A 14731-nucleotide genomic window follows, 5' to 3' on the forward strand; every position below is an offset into this window, starting at 1 on the left:
TCGACTGCCTGTGTGGTGCGATCTGCTCGGTCCAGCTTTACAACTGGCGGTGGACGGCGCGCGAGGCTCGTGGAGAAAATAGAGAGGAGCGGAGCGACCGCGGTCCACGGCGCGAGCTGCTACGCACGCGGCGCTGTCCCACGCCTCCTGTATGAACCGTCAGATAGGTTAACGGGCGCCGATCTGACAATCGGTGCATGGCGCTTCCCACTTCCGCGTCGGAAGCGGCGCGTCCTGTGTGAACCAGGCGTTTGTCGCCCCCTGTCGGCGGGCCTGCCCAACTATGTGAAGGACTCCCTATCTGTCAATGATAAGGAATCCTTTAAAAAATTCCTGGATCCAGACAGTGATCCGGAATCATCACCAAAATTTAATGGATTCTAAGTTAGCCCAAGACCCAACTTTCCACAAAGTTTCATTGGAATCCGCCCATTACTTTTTCCATGATCTTGCTAACAAACAAACCAACAAACCGACATGATTACATAATCTCCTGGTGGAGGTAATAATTGGTTGAATTAATAATAATTCTGGTGCTGATTGGCAAGAGGGTTTATGTTTGATCATTGAATCGAGCACAAGTTGATCACAATGAAAGATAAAAAAGGTTGTGGGTCAGTTGAGGGATATCATCCATTTTTTATACGGTTTCATCCCATACTGTGTCACAGAGCTCTGGAGCTGATCCCAGCGAGCAATGTTCAAATTCACTATTTACCCTGAGCCAAGCTCACAGGAAAAATACGACAGACTTCACTTGATGCCATTTCTGACTCATCACTTGACTTCAAGAGCATGTTTTTGGACTGAGAGAGGAAAATGAAGTGCTGAAAGAAAACCTACCCAAGCGCAAGGAGAACATGCAAACTCCACACTGAAAGTAAACGATAATGAGCTCCTTCCAGAAAATGGTGTATAGGAATAGGTGATTTCAGGGCCGGCTCTAGGCATAGGCGAACTAGGCGGCCGCCTAGGGTGCCACGTCCCGAGGGGGGCGCCGCGGTCGTACAAGGGGCGCCACGACGCTCTGTGTTCCGTGTGCCCCGCTGTGCAGCGGTCCGACGCACCGCGCTCCTCGTCCTCGGCGCTGGCCGGCACTGATCGGTATTGTTCGGCATCGCTCCTCAGCGCCCCCGCCCCGGTCAACAAATGTCGGGACCGCTCGAAAAACACGCTCCCAAGGGGCGCTCGTCTCGGGTTCGGCTAGGGCGCCTCTGAAGCCCGGGCCGGCCCTGGGTGATTTAGTCCTACTCGCATAAATGATAAGCAATTTGAAAGGAACGCAGGTTCATGAGCAGCCAGTGTCTCAGTTGTTTGGCCACAGACAGCTTGAGATTATTTTGACAAACTCTAAAAAAAAAAACTGTCTCACTAAAGTGAGATTCAGCCATACACAACTCATGGAGAAGCAGCAGAAAATGACATAAATGGTACTACTGTATCAATCTCTCTCAATCAATTAATTTTCTTGAAGATGCTGGATGTGTGTGTAAACAACAAACAAGATTACTTATGTATTTTTATGTAGTGAAGTAGGTCCTAGCAGTCGTCCTGTGCAGTCAGACTTACAGTCATAGCTAATGTTTATCTACTATAAGTCTAATGGGTTGATAAATTTACATCACCTGTAGGGGCATTAGAGATTAAAGCAGCTTTTTGAAATGAGCGTCGTTATAAAACATTATATACAGTAAGTGAAATAACAAATTCCATGTGTCTTGACAACCATGTTGCCCATCAAAAAGTAAACACCGATCACTCACTGAGTAATATATCTTAAAAAGCGAATAAGTAATATCATCAGGATCTGTTTTGTACAGTTTTTGCAATAAAATATTAAATAAGAACAGTAAAATATTTCTACTGTGAAATATTTGTTAAAGGGCAACTCCGGTTTTTTGACACCTGGACCTTATTTCTAGGTGTGTGCATGCTCATATACTCACTCAGACAAACATCGTGCAGCTCGGAGTCCTTCAGAAGTTATTTAGATCCAAACGATGTAGCCGCACTAGCGGGGGTGCCACAGCAATGGAGCGTTAGCGCGGGACATAATCTCTGCAAAGTCGCTCATTTCGGCTGTATTTCTTCATCCATCGCCAGTCTTATCATAAAGTCAGCTCGTCTACCGTCTTCAGGTGGGTCAGCTGAAGAGCTGACAGTTTTCGCTAACTTAGCCACAATTAGCTCAGATGGGAACGTTGCGGGGCTCCTCTCCCCAGCAGAGAGGCACTTTGAGTCGGCCTCGGCTGTCACGGTGCCCCGGCGTCTGACTTCCAGGGGCCGAGTTGGAAAACGGCCCTCAGCTGCTCCACGGAGGCTCCGGACACCCGCGAAGATGCACAGCTCACATGCGGCCGCTGGGCCGCTGGACGTCTCTCCTCGCCGGGAGGATGCGTATCTCCGCTCCCCGGCAGATGCGCGCTCCGGGCCGGCCGCGGGACGCACGACGGCCCGCCGCGCCGAGGCCGGTGCTCTCTCCTCGCCGGGAGGAAGCGTATCTCCGCTTCCCGGCGAATGCGCGCTCCATGCCGGCCGCGGGATGCACGACGGCCGGAGCGCTCTCCTCGCCGGGAGAATCCAGATCTCCGCCGCCCGGTGGATGCGCGCTCCGAGCCAGGCCGCGGGACACCGCCGGAGGCCCCCCTTCCGACCGAAAGGCAACCCAGCGCCGATGGAGGAAAAATACAGCCGAAATGAGCGACTTTGCAGAGATTATGACCAGCGCTAACGCTCCATTGCTGTGGCACCCCCGCTAGTGCGGCTACATCGTTTGGATCTAAATAACTTCTGAAGGACTCCGAGCTGCACGATGTTTGTCTGAGTGAGTATATGAGCATGACACACCTATAAATAAGGTCCAGGTGTCAAAAAACCGGAGTTGCCCTTTAATAATCTTATCACTCTGTTAATGTATCAAAAACGTATTGAAATAACTGAGCCCATCTCAGACCAGTCGAGGATGAACAAATTGTTTTGTTACACTTTAACTCCCTCAGTTCTCATCCACAGGTTGAAAAAAACGACTTGAACCAGATGTTTCCCTTAGTGTAAGTGTAAGGCAGCTCGTGGAAGGAAGAACCACTGATATTGTTTTATGTGCATTTACATACACTGATTGCTGCTGGGTTGCTTATTTTCTATATCAAGGGCACTGGTTCCCTGGTTCGTCCCGGATCCTGGAGGAACCAGGATGTACCAGGGACAGATGACCGGTCCAGGGTTTAATTTGCCTTTGCCCATACAGTAGATCAGCACAGAAGGTGAATGGGCGGATGAGTTACGGACACTGTGACGAAGCCTGATGTTTGGAAACGTTAACCTGAGAAAACGGTGCTGCAGAAAGAAAACCTTGAAATTCCTATAATCACCTGGTTAACCGAGTCCAGGTGTGCTTTAGGAAAAAGGCATCTATTTCTTGTGTCTCCCGTGTCATCATGAGTAGTGAACTGAGGAAGCGTGGTCATGATTGAAATTTGGATTTTCTTTTTCTGATGCTCCACTGATACTGTTATTTTTTTTAAAATACATAAAGAAAAGAATAAACTGAAGGATTTACAATAATAATAAAAAAAAATCTTGTGTAAGCTTTTGGCATTGAAAATATGAAGGTAACTGACACTTCAAAGGCTCAGAGTAGGTACGCTGCAAAATACCGGTGAAGCTTCATGACTCTTTAGAGTTGGATCCGTTCTGCTGGTGAATAGTGATGTAATTTCTGTATGGCGTAGTTGAATTATATCTTTATAGCAGAACACCACGGTCTGTCTGGCCGTCGGGACTGTCTTTAAATGTGTCCTTCAACCACCACTATCATATTGGTTCAATCAGCCTATTTATGTATTTTATCTTGACAGACTTTCACAGATTTCCTGTGAGCTGACAGTTTGCTGTGTTTATTTTTTCACTATTTCTTAGGTCTCGAAAATTAGCTTTCGAATAAAAACATATTTTTGATTTTGCAACTTCGATCTACTGCAGTTGTGTGTTTGAGGTCTCCAGTTTGGAGTTTGAACAAACCACAGCGAAGAAGACAACAGAGAGGAGACAGTAGAAAGAAGTGGAGTGTGAAAAAGCACATCAGCAAACAGCCAGAACAAGTACACATGTTGCCCTACGAATGATGCAGAGTGGTAATGGGGCAAGAAGTTGAAAATGTGTTACCTCGTGTCTCTGGCGCACCGGGGGGAACAGAGAGAGGCGCTGCCGTTCGGTACGGACAAGAAAAAGTGATGATGCTCCACCGCGGTCAATCAGTGCGATTGTGGAGTAGCAGAAAAGATGAATGAGACGTGTCGTTCCCTCAAGCCGCGGCGATATCTGATTGGTGCTGTCCTACGGATTGAGTCTCTGTGAGTGGCAGACGAATGAGCTGCTTGTGCTCGGGCTGATTTTATCATCGGGGACAGCTGAAAAAGACAGCGCTACAGTTCTCATGCTGCCGTCCAAAAGAAGTAGAGCATCAGTCCTCCCTGGCCCACTCTCTGTTGTTTTTGTGGAAGTAAAATACATTAGAAAAAGAGTTTGTGGGTTCCTGCGGTGGGAAACTGTCAGAAAAACAACAGTGGAGTGGATGTATTATTAGTTTCCTACTGATCTCATTTACAAAGTGATTGGTTTTGTGTGATGCCTTTGTGTCCCGCTGAGACGCACAGGCTGAGGCACACCCAGGAGTGAGCTCCTCGCTGTCACATCCTCTCTCTCCGGCTGCATTCCTGCACTGCACTGCAATCACACAGCCGCGACGTTCAGCACCCAAAGGTGCTGCTCAAGGAGGCAATAATGTCAGTGAGGTGCCAGTGTTGGGGGGGGGGGGGGGGGGGGGGGGGGGCATGCTACTCTAACACCACTGCTTTAATAACATCAAATTAATTACAAATGTTTCAGTAAAATTACAAAATTTTGCCAGAAATTGTCAGGGAGCTGCACAGCTACTCATGTGACGACAAAAAAGATAATTCTTCGAGGAAAGGCTGTGAATGTGAGGATACTTGTAAATCTTGTAAATGTCATGTCACCTGGATGAATACTTGTTTTAGAAGCTTTGAACCTGTTTGAAATTGTCATCAATGTTTGGATTAAAACGTTGTTTTTGCATGAAACCGACAACATGCACTGCCCTCTACTGGATCTACTGATTGACAACAAAACCAACAAGAGACCAAGTTTATTTTTTTCAAGCAAAGAATAAAATGTAAACAGTCAAGGAAGGATATAATTGTTTCTCCTCTTTTCTCTTTGTTTAAACAAGTACAAGCTTAACAGAGGCAAACAAATACGAGTGCCTCATTTTCCAGACTGTAGTTGAATCTGCCATAAAATTAGTCAACAAGAGGTAAAAAAAAACACATTTATAAGTTGCACTGCCATTCCTTATTTGAGCCAAATGTTTCACAAAAACAAGAAAACATTTAAACAAGAAAATAGTATGTCAGGACAATTCTACAAATCATCAGTTTAAAGCACATATTGTGCAATCAAAAAGACATTTTTGAAGTGCACAATGTCATTCCTCACAAATCCCCATATTTTTTCACCCACATCGACTCCTACAGTTATGTAATGAACATCGACAACATTTCAATTTTTGTATTTTATCATGTGAAATTTTTTGTTTAAATTCTACAATGTGAGTATTTTTTGTTGGATGAATTTTTCTTGGAATGTCAGTTAAATACAGTAGTTTTTTGCTGTTGTTTTTTTTCGCGGTATTGTAGCAGTGTTCTCTTGTTGTACAGTGACATCTAGTGTTCACAGTTTATATGTGCCGGTATATTTTGGTTTCTGTAAGGAGCAACTTACATAATTTTCAAGTAAATACATAATTTTTACGTTACGTTTCAGACAGTTTCACATTTACATAGCAACGTTTTGAAATCGATGTTCGTTTCCATGGAAATGGCAGAAATGCTAAAATTGATATCGTTTCTTGTTGGGCCACTAGAAACCACACACACATGCATGCGCAGAATGACTTATAGCACTTTGCACAGCTGATGTGCAGAGCAGTTAGTGCTGGATTTAAACTATGCAGCATGTTTGACAACAGCATTGACACGCCAGAAAATTATGCAAATTTGGTTCAGCCTCCATTTCAGCATGCTGCAATATTAATGCACATCCTGATGCATTCACTTGTTTTTCTCATCTCAAGGTAATCCGATGAAATGACGAGACGATTTCAAGCAATAAAGAGAGGTAACACGTGAAAAATAATTTACATGTGACCATACATTTGAAATAACTTATCTTAGATAAAGACAAAAATTGCTGCATTTGTGCTGAGCTCCAGCTATGATCATATCAAATGTTTTGAACCTCATTAAGTTGCGTGAAAGAAATTACTTTTAGCCAACAGACAAGTCAAGTTTCCTATGAGAGAGGATAACTTTCATTCTGTAAAGTCAGTAGCTTGGAGAACAAATGTGAAGGGTGCTGATCTATCAGAGCATTAGGAAATGCAGTTCTCAGTGACAGATGTGGTTTACAAATTATCAGATTGTGCAAAGTCTTGAATATATGACTCTGCTCTTGTATATATGACTCTGCTGCCAGGCCTGCAGTATTGGGTAATTGGGTAATTTTCAAAACAAAAAAGGGGGGAAATGCACGGAAAACAAACACACACACACACACACACACACACACACACACACACACACACACACACACACACACACATTTTTTTTTTATTTGAATTCAGCTGTGTTAAACGACCATTCATGGGACATCTTCCCTTTCTGTTCATTCACTGACTTTTCCGCCACAGGTTAAAAACAGTAAGATTTACAGCATAGAAGCTCTTAACAGTTCAAATATGTTGCGTTGGGTTGTTTCATGAGCAAGTTTACTGCTGAAACTCACTTTATTGTCCAGCAGCTTTCTACCGTAAAAGCCCTAAACCTTCCCATAAGCCCTCTCTATTCACTGTATTGTACTGCATCCATATTTTACAGCATGTCTCTGAACCTATCGCAGTGGAATCTGACGAAATCTGCCTCTGTACAGGAGACTTCGAAAACTCTAACAGTTCAATGTATTTAGACGAAATGTAATCCAGTTTGGCATCTACATTTGAAAGTAAACTGGCTGAATATGATTTTGAAATAGAAATGTAGGCATGAAATATGTATTTATCACTCTGCTGGAGAGTAAAAACTATCATTAAAGAAACAAATCAATTTTTTAAAAATATTTGTGAGTCTTCGCAAATTACCTACAAATTAATGTTTGATGTGATCTGTTCCATGATGCATCACCCTGAATTTTTCAAACATTTTACATCTAAGCATTTATCCTTTATATCTCCTCCATATATTGTTCTATCTTTATACCTATACTGTTCTGTTCCTAATATTCTCTAATTGAGCTGTTTTCATGGGTCCACCTGTCTGTTTACCTCCATTTAGTCGTTGAATACCCTTTCATCTCTTCATTGTACAAGCATGTAAACATAAAACTTCTATATTGGTCCATAATTTATCATCCATACATCTTCCTTTTCATCTTTCAACATGTATTCCTCTCATTAGGACTACTTTTCTGTGTATACAGATCAATCGTCTGTCTATGTTCCCCATCAGGGTTTTCGAACACATTTTAATTCAGGAGCAACTCTCAATGTTGTGTTGTGTCCAATACACTCAAGACATTTTTTTTTAAATCAATGTTTTCTTAGTTTTATAATATGTTTGATGGTTCTGCGAGCTGGATTGGAGTCTCCTGTGGGCTGATTTTGGCCCATGGACCTTATGTTTGACACCCTGATCTACATCTAAAGTATGTATATGTTGTTCTCCATGTTTGTGTCAACATGCATCTGCCATTATACATTATATCTATATTAAGATCTATGTCATCTATGTTGCATATTCTTATCTCAAAGATTATTAAACCATGCAAGTCTAAGTACAGTGAAACTGCGAATGGCTTATTAAATCAACAAACCTTTACTTACTTCCTGATGTACCGTTACATTTGCATATATTTATTTTCTTGCATCAAACTTTCTGTATCTTCTCCTACATGTATTGCTATATCTACATGTCTTGATTTTCACTCTTTTTCCTGAGTCAGTCCATCATCTCCCCCTTTCTCTTAACATCCATCTCCTTCTCTTCCTACATCTATCATTCTGTGTGTATCCACCCTGCTACAGGTTTCTGTTAATGACTGAAAGTGTAAAATTCAGATTTTCAAGACGTTTCTTTTCCATGAGCACATTTTATATTGCCTCTACCTTGTGAAATGATGTAAATGAGCATCATGCCTGCTAAAAAAGAAAAAAACATCCTCATATAAACCAAAATATTGTATTGTTCCTCATTAATTTACCTGCATGCTCCCCACTGCTAGCTTTAGCGCTCCAACATCAATCAACCCGCATCGTCTCTCCATTCAGTTATTTGAGATACAAATTGCTCTTTCCTTCGGATGACAGGAAGTCCCTCGGTTTATCATGATTATTCATAGTGTGCTCCTCCAGAGGAAAAAAACAGATACTTCATCTAATCATTCTCTCCTGAATTACAAAAGCCATTAAAAGGCGGCGTGCTGTTCATATGCATGAGTTTTAATTTTTTTGTTTTTCAGAATATGTTGACTTTTTTTTTTGTAGTGTTTTTTTTTTCTTTTTTCCATTCCACACATCAGTTTATAAAAAACCAGGGTTGGAAGCAGAGGTAACAGCAGTGCTGCCATCCAGCGTGTTTCATCAGAGCGCCAGGTCTTATCGGTGACCTTTTCTCAAACTCTGAGATTCTATCTGCTTCATGAAAAAAAGAGACAAGTGGGCAGTTTAAATTTGATCTGAAATTGCCTTGATATTGTCTTAGCTTTTTGAATGGGTTATGCCATCAGCGGGTGACTTGTTTTCTCTCCACCCGTTTCTCCAGGGTGTTTTTCTTTGTTTTTGTCATTGTCTTTTTTGATTTTTTTTTTTTTTTTTTTTTTTAGGAAATTTTCAATTTGCCATCACTGGCTCCATAACCTTTTGTTTTTCTCTGTAGTGGACATGTCCCTAAGTGACTTTCCACTTCAGCAGACAGTTTGCTGAAGCTTTACACTAATCTGTGTGAGAAAGCAGCGTATGAGATTCCATCTTCTGTTCAAGTGAGGGTTCGCCGGTTCGGGGAAGTCGATCCCAGCTGGGTGTGGGCCGAGGCAGGGTGCACCCAGGACAGGTCACCATGATATGATGATTATCACCCATGCAGCAAGTCTGTCTCGTTGAATTTGAATGTTGTTTTATTCCATCTACACCATCAATAGTAAAAACAACAGCTGGACCTTTATCGTTCCGAAATCCCGTTCTGAAGATTTCACCGAGTCCAGCAGGACGTCTCCATATTGAACATTTGAAACCGGTTGTAAATGTGATTGGTCCAGCCTGTCACATGACGGCATCACGTGAACAGAGGAGATGCTGTGATAGGGCGATGTATGCAAAACTTTAATTCGTAAAATAAAATCAACAGATGATTTATGTGAAAATCAGAGTCTGGTGAAGCCGACACGGTTGTAGAAAGTAGTGATAGAGACCAAAACATGTTCTGAAAGCGGGCGCTTTATATGTTTATTTGCTCTCTAAAAATCAACATTTCTAAATGGTTCCAATGAGACTGGGGCTCTTTGTGAAGCCAACATCATCGCCCCCTGCTGGAATTTCTCCAGTATTAGAGCTTTTTTTGCACGTCTGCATGATCCCCACGTTTTACTAGCAGAAGTTGGCACTTGATCTACACACACACGCGCAGAAGAACTATCTTCTATGGCTGTGGTGCACAAGTGCAGCAGCAGTATTTCAGAAAAGTTGTATTTTGCACAATGTTTTCCTCCAGGAGTTCAACACATGCATATTAGTTGATTTACCATTAAAAGTTAGTGAGTGAGTTCACTGTGTATCCAGGCTTTTGCTCACTGCCAGTAAAGATCGGTTCAATCCCAACATATTTCTATTAATTATTATGATTATAATTCAGAATTATTTTTACCAAATAGCTCAAAACAAATTTTAAAGCTATAGTGTCATCTTTGTAGCACTACAATGTGCTGTATTTTTAGTTTGATTACTTGTGTCTTATATAATCTGCAGGTAGACAATTTTCCAGGCACCATTACTTTTCTGTCCATGTCAAAGATATTAATGATGATGACTAAAGGAGAGATTAAACTGAAGTAGCCGCACGTAAAATATGTGCCAGACTGACAGAAAGCCGATTTTATTCATGAAATCTGTGTCAGAAGTCATAATGGAGATTATTTTTATGCACTTATTAATCCTAGAGGGCTTCCATGATGCTCCTTTTCTTTTGGAGAAACCAGAGACAAAGCATGCGTTTGAAAGGCAGGGAGCAGAGAAGTGAGCTGAAGCGAAGGAAACAAAGACGAGCAGGAGGATGAAGGATTGCAGAGAGTAAACAGGGAAACAGCAGATGAAAGCTTGAAGATGTTGAGGGATTTTCTGGAAGTGATTGGCTGTCTTTGTGCTCTCAGGTTTTTATAATCCCACCCTGTGATGCTCTAATCTCCCTTTTCTTTTGTGTGGAGTAAATACCCTCATTACATTGGGCAGAGCTGACGACTTGTTATAAAAATGGAAATGAAGAGTCAGAGGAACCCTTTATTAAATACTCGGCTCCCTATACCGCTGTCAGACCGCTGGAACCCACACGATTCCGACGAGCGATAATCTGGCTGCAACGCGTGGAGCTGAAAGACTCGGGAAGCAACTTTGAGGCGCTGGAGAAACAGCAAAGCAAACAATGGAGGACTCCTGTCTCAGGATGTCTTTGTGGGCTGTAATTAAATGGAAGAATGAACTACTACTGTACTTTTTTTTTCTTTCAACCACCTACTCCTTTTTTTTAACTCACGGTCCATGGCATTTTCTCTTACTTTCTTGAAAGAAATCCTGATAATAAGCCATTTCCAGTGAAAACGAAGTGTGAGAGGTTTTGTGGGATAAAGGTCAGGAGACCTTGCTGAAGGGAAACGACAGGCGCGTTTGCATAATGTTTCATCTGGCATCTCTCGCCATATAACATGAATTTTCAGAGCCAAAGCTCAGCACCTGTGGCCACAAATGCAGATAAGACTGTATGTTAACGTGATTATTGATTCTGACTTTGCCGCTTGGCACCGGATGCTTGTTTGAGATCAGAGGCGGTTTGTAAATATATCACACAAGTCATTATGAAGCAGGGCTGTGCAAGAAGTCAATAAGATACAGATAACAGAATATGTGAGTCAGAACCCTTCTGACTGAGGTGAACAATTCTTCATGCTTATCTGGGATCCTGTGATGAATACAGTATAGCATTCATGTCATATGTTTCACCTTCATGTGGATTAAATTAACTTTTTAATGAAAAATTATTCACTTTAACACTCATTAAGGCAGGGTGTCAAATGTAAGGCGTGTGGGCCAAAGCTGGCCTGCAAGAGGCTCCAATTCCAACAAACCACCAAGCAAATGGAAAGAACTGCAGAGACGTTGATTTTTTTTAAAAAATTTTTTTTTTGCAAGTGATGAACAAAATACAACACTGAGACCTGAGCTGAGATATCAGTGATGCTGCCATTAAAGATGACTACCTCACTGCTAATAAACTAGCCTCAATGCTACCAGGGTGAGATTGTAAAAACATGCATACTTACACAGCTATAGCAGATTTTTGGGGGGGAAATTTTACTGTATTTTGCTTGAGGCTTCATTAAAATTGGCTTTATGTTGAGATTGTAGTCATTTTATGAAGTAATTGTTTGGTTTTGTGAGAATACAAATATTTTTATCATGCGTACTCTGCACCACAATCTTTAAAGTTTATATTCAAAAGTTATTATGGCACTGCTTGTCTGGTCTGGCACACAAGATGAAATTGGTTGTGGCTCCTGAACTAAAATGTGTTTAATAGACAGTTTAAGGAATTGTTTGCAGTGAGGATGAGATTATTAACTCCAGGTTCAATCAGAAAAAAATGTCACAAAGTCACCTCAATAATTATGCAATTCAGGAAAAGTGCTTTGTTGTGTTTTTTTTAACTGTGTATACACATAGAATCAGATCCAGAGCACTTTCACATATGGTCTTAATTTGGATGTTCGAAGATGGATATTCAAAGTCAACATGGAAGACCCGATTTGAGGATTTTCTCACTGTGAGGCAAACAGAAAACTGAGGTCTATTATACCACCGTGACATTCCTTATGCATTGCCTTTCATCATTATACAATATCAGTAGAGTAACAATGAAAGTATTTTTATCAATATCAGCCAGCCTCTGACATTGATGTGCACGTTATCGATGTGATATACATGTACTCTGTGTGTCTGTGACTGCAGTTTCTCAAACTACTTCCCACCAGATGTTTTTGGTATAAAGCTGGCCCATATTAGCTCTCTATATTCATGATCTGAATGGTAAAATGTATTCATGGTGAAATTGCTTCCCAGGAGGGGAAAAAAGGGGTTTAAAAGGCTCAGATATCTGCTCCAGTCCATTACTGTGGTAAAATGGAAGAGATGCACCGACTCCTCCGTCAGTGGATTTTCATTTCTGTGCAGGAAGTTCATTCATTTACACAAACTTATCAAGTGGTGTTTGTCTTACGCTGCTTATGTGCACAAAATCATTTTCGCCTCCGCGCTGATGAGGAGAACAACGGCTTTTCAGATGCATTGCAAAAAGGAGTTAAAATTTCACATACACACAGTGCGGTCTTCAATTCAATAGATATGTCATATAATTGCAACCCTATAGTGCAAAGGCGGTGTCAATCATTCCCTCTTCCAAATGGCTTTACATTACAACCTCTTCCCTGCAACTTTTCAAGGAATTATTTCATGCCGGTTCTCAAAGGACGGATGTAGATAACTGCTGTAAAAAATTAACAACCTAGTGAATGTTGAGTAAGTGTCACAACTGGCTGTAGAAGGACCTGAGCTGTGAGACTGGGGGGTGAAATAGCAGCATCTGAACAAACTGTTCAATAAGAGGATGTCTTAATGCCGGAGTTAATACTCGGAAAACGGCCTTAATTGCTGCCACATAATTAGATTAACAAGTTCACATGATATATAGCAAGTCTACCTCATCCTTCGCATAATCACATTAACATCAAAGCATTAGAGCGCATGCAAATCTTAAAAAAAAAGGAAGAAAGAAATGAGGGGATTTCTGTATGGTTGGCCTGCCTCTGTTGAATTCGACATCTTAACATGCCAAGTTTTACCTCCCACAGCAGGTTTTCCCTGCAGGCAAGTTGTTACGCAACAGTGGACCGCCTGAGTATTTGAGGCAGTGTTTTTTACATATATATATATATATATATATATATATATATATATATATATATATATATATATATATATATATATATATCATGTGCACTTTAATTTGAGGCTTTGGAGACGGTAAGAGAAAGACAAGGCCACTTACAGACCCTTTCACCCTCTTCTGAGGGCTTTTTGTTTTTCTCTCCATTACTGCGGAGGCTGCACTGACCTCACTGCAGCCTGCGAGAAAGCTGAAAACACGGCAAAGTCTCTCACAAATTCTTTGTTCTTTTCTTTTTTCTAAATGAGCTGATTTTCAGTCGTTCTGCAAGGAAGAAATGGTGAAAGAAGTCTTTAGGCTCAGATTGACCTATTTGACTACTTCTGCAGATTTCATTGACCAAAATGGTTCAAGATCCCTCGTTAGGGTTTCACCTGCTCTAAATCTGAGCTGTCCTTTTTGAATGTATTTATGTCAAATTAACCAAAAACAGTTTATTTTTTTAAAAAACAATCAATATTTCTGTATTTCTAAATTGTTGGTGACAGTGGATGGATCTGCCACTGTTTAACTTCACTGTATTATTTAGACAAATTAGAGGTCAGAGAGGGGTCGGCAGTCTTTCTGATACAACAGCATTCAAAGTAACAAGGCTATGTTCATTTTATAAAAGTTTTGCATTTACAAGTGAACATAAAGGTCTCCATTTACGGGGTATAAAAATGTCAACTATAAAACTGCTAATATAATATAAACAATAAACCTTGGGAGTCATTTGGAAAAAGAAACGGTTACAGTGACTTCAAGTGTCCCTATATCTACAATCACGAACATCAAATGTGCCGTTGAAACAATGCGGATAAAAAGCAGTGACTTTTTTTCTTAACTAATCAGAAATTTGTGGAACTAAGATGAACTTTTTCACAAAGAAAATCTCATTTCCTGGTTCTTACAGCGGATGCTTCCAACTCTGCAGATCTACCTGGTAGAAATATGCATTGCTTTACACAGTGGATTTGTATTTATAGCATAAGCAAGAACTATAGATAAGAGAAAAACATTATTCTGTTATATTGAGCTGTGATTTCCGTGGAGCTCAGAAGTGACTCAGGCTCAGATATTGGCTGCAGCAGCTCTCGTGCGTTTGCATACGTGGGCGTATTATTCTTGACACAGGAAGAGGATATGAGAGAAGTTGACATTGTAAACTTGGCTGTTGTTTCAAGCAGACACGGTGTTAATCATACATATTTTGCCAGCATCTGCTGTGATGCATCATATATATCTATATTTTTTGTAGTTCATTATGCTGTGAAGTTGCTCTTGGCCTCCACCGAGAGAGCAACCCATTGCTTGGATGCAGACTTCTGTGCAGCTCTCTTAATTGTTGATCACACGCTGTTGTTCCATCAAAGGCTGTTTGGTTGGACGCCCACTCCTCCTGCTGAAACGTG

The sequence above is a fragment of the Salarias fasciatus genome, chromosome 14 (assembly GCF_902148845.1).
Source record: "Salarias fasciatus chromosome 14, fSalaFa1.1, whole genome shotgun sequence".
Taxonomy (NCBI): Eukaryota; Metazoa; Chordata; class Actinopteri; order Blenniiformes; family Blenniidae; genus Salarias; species Salarias fasciatus.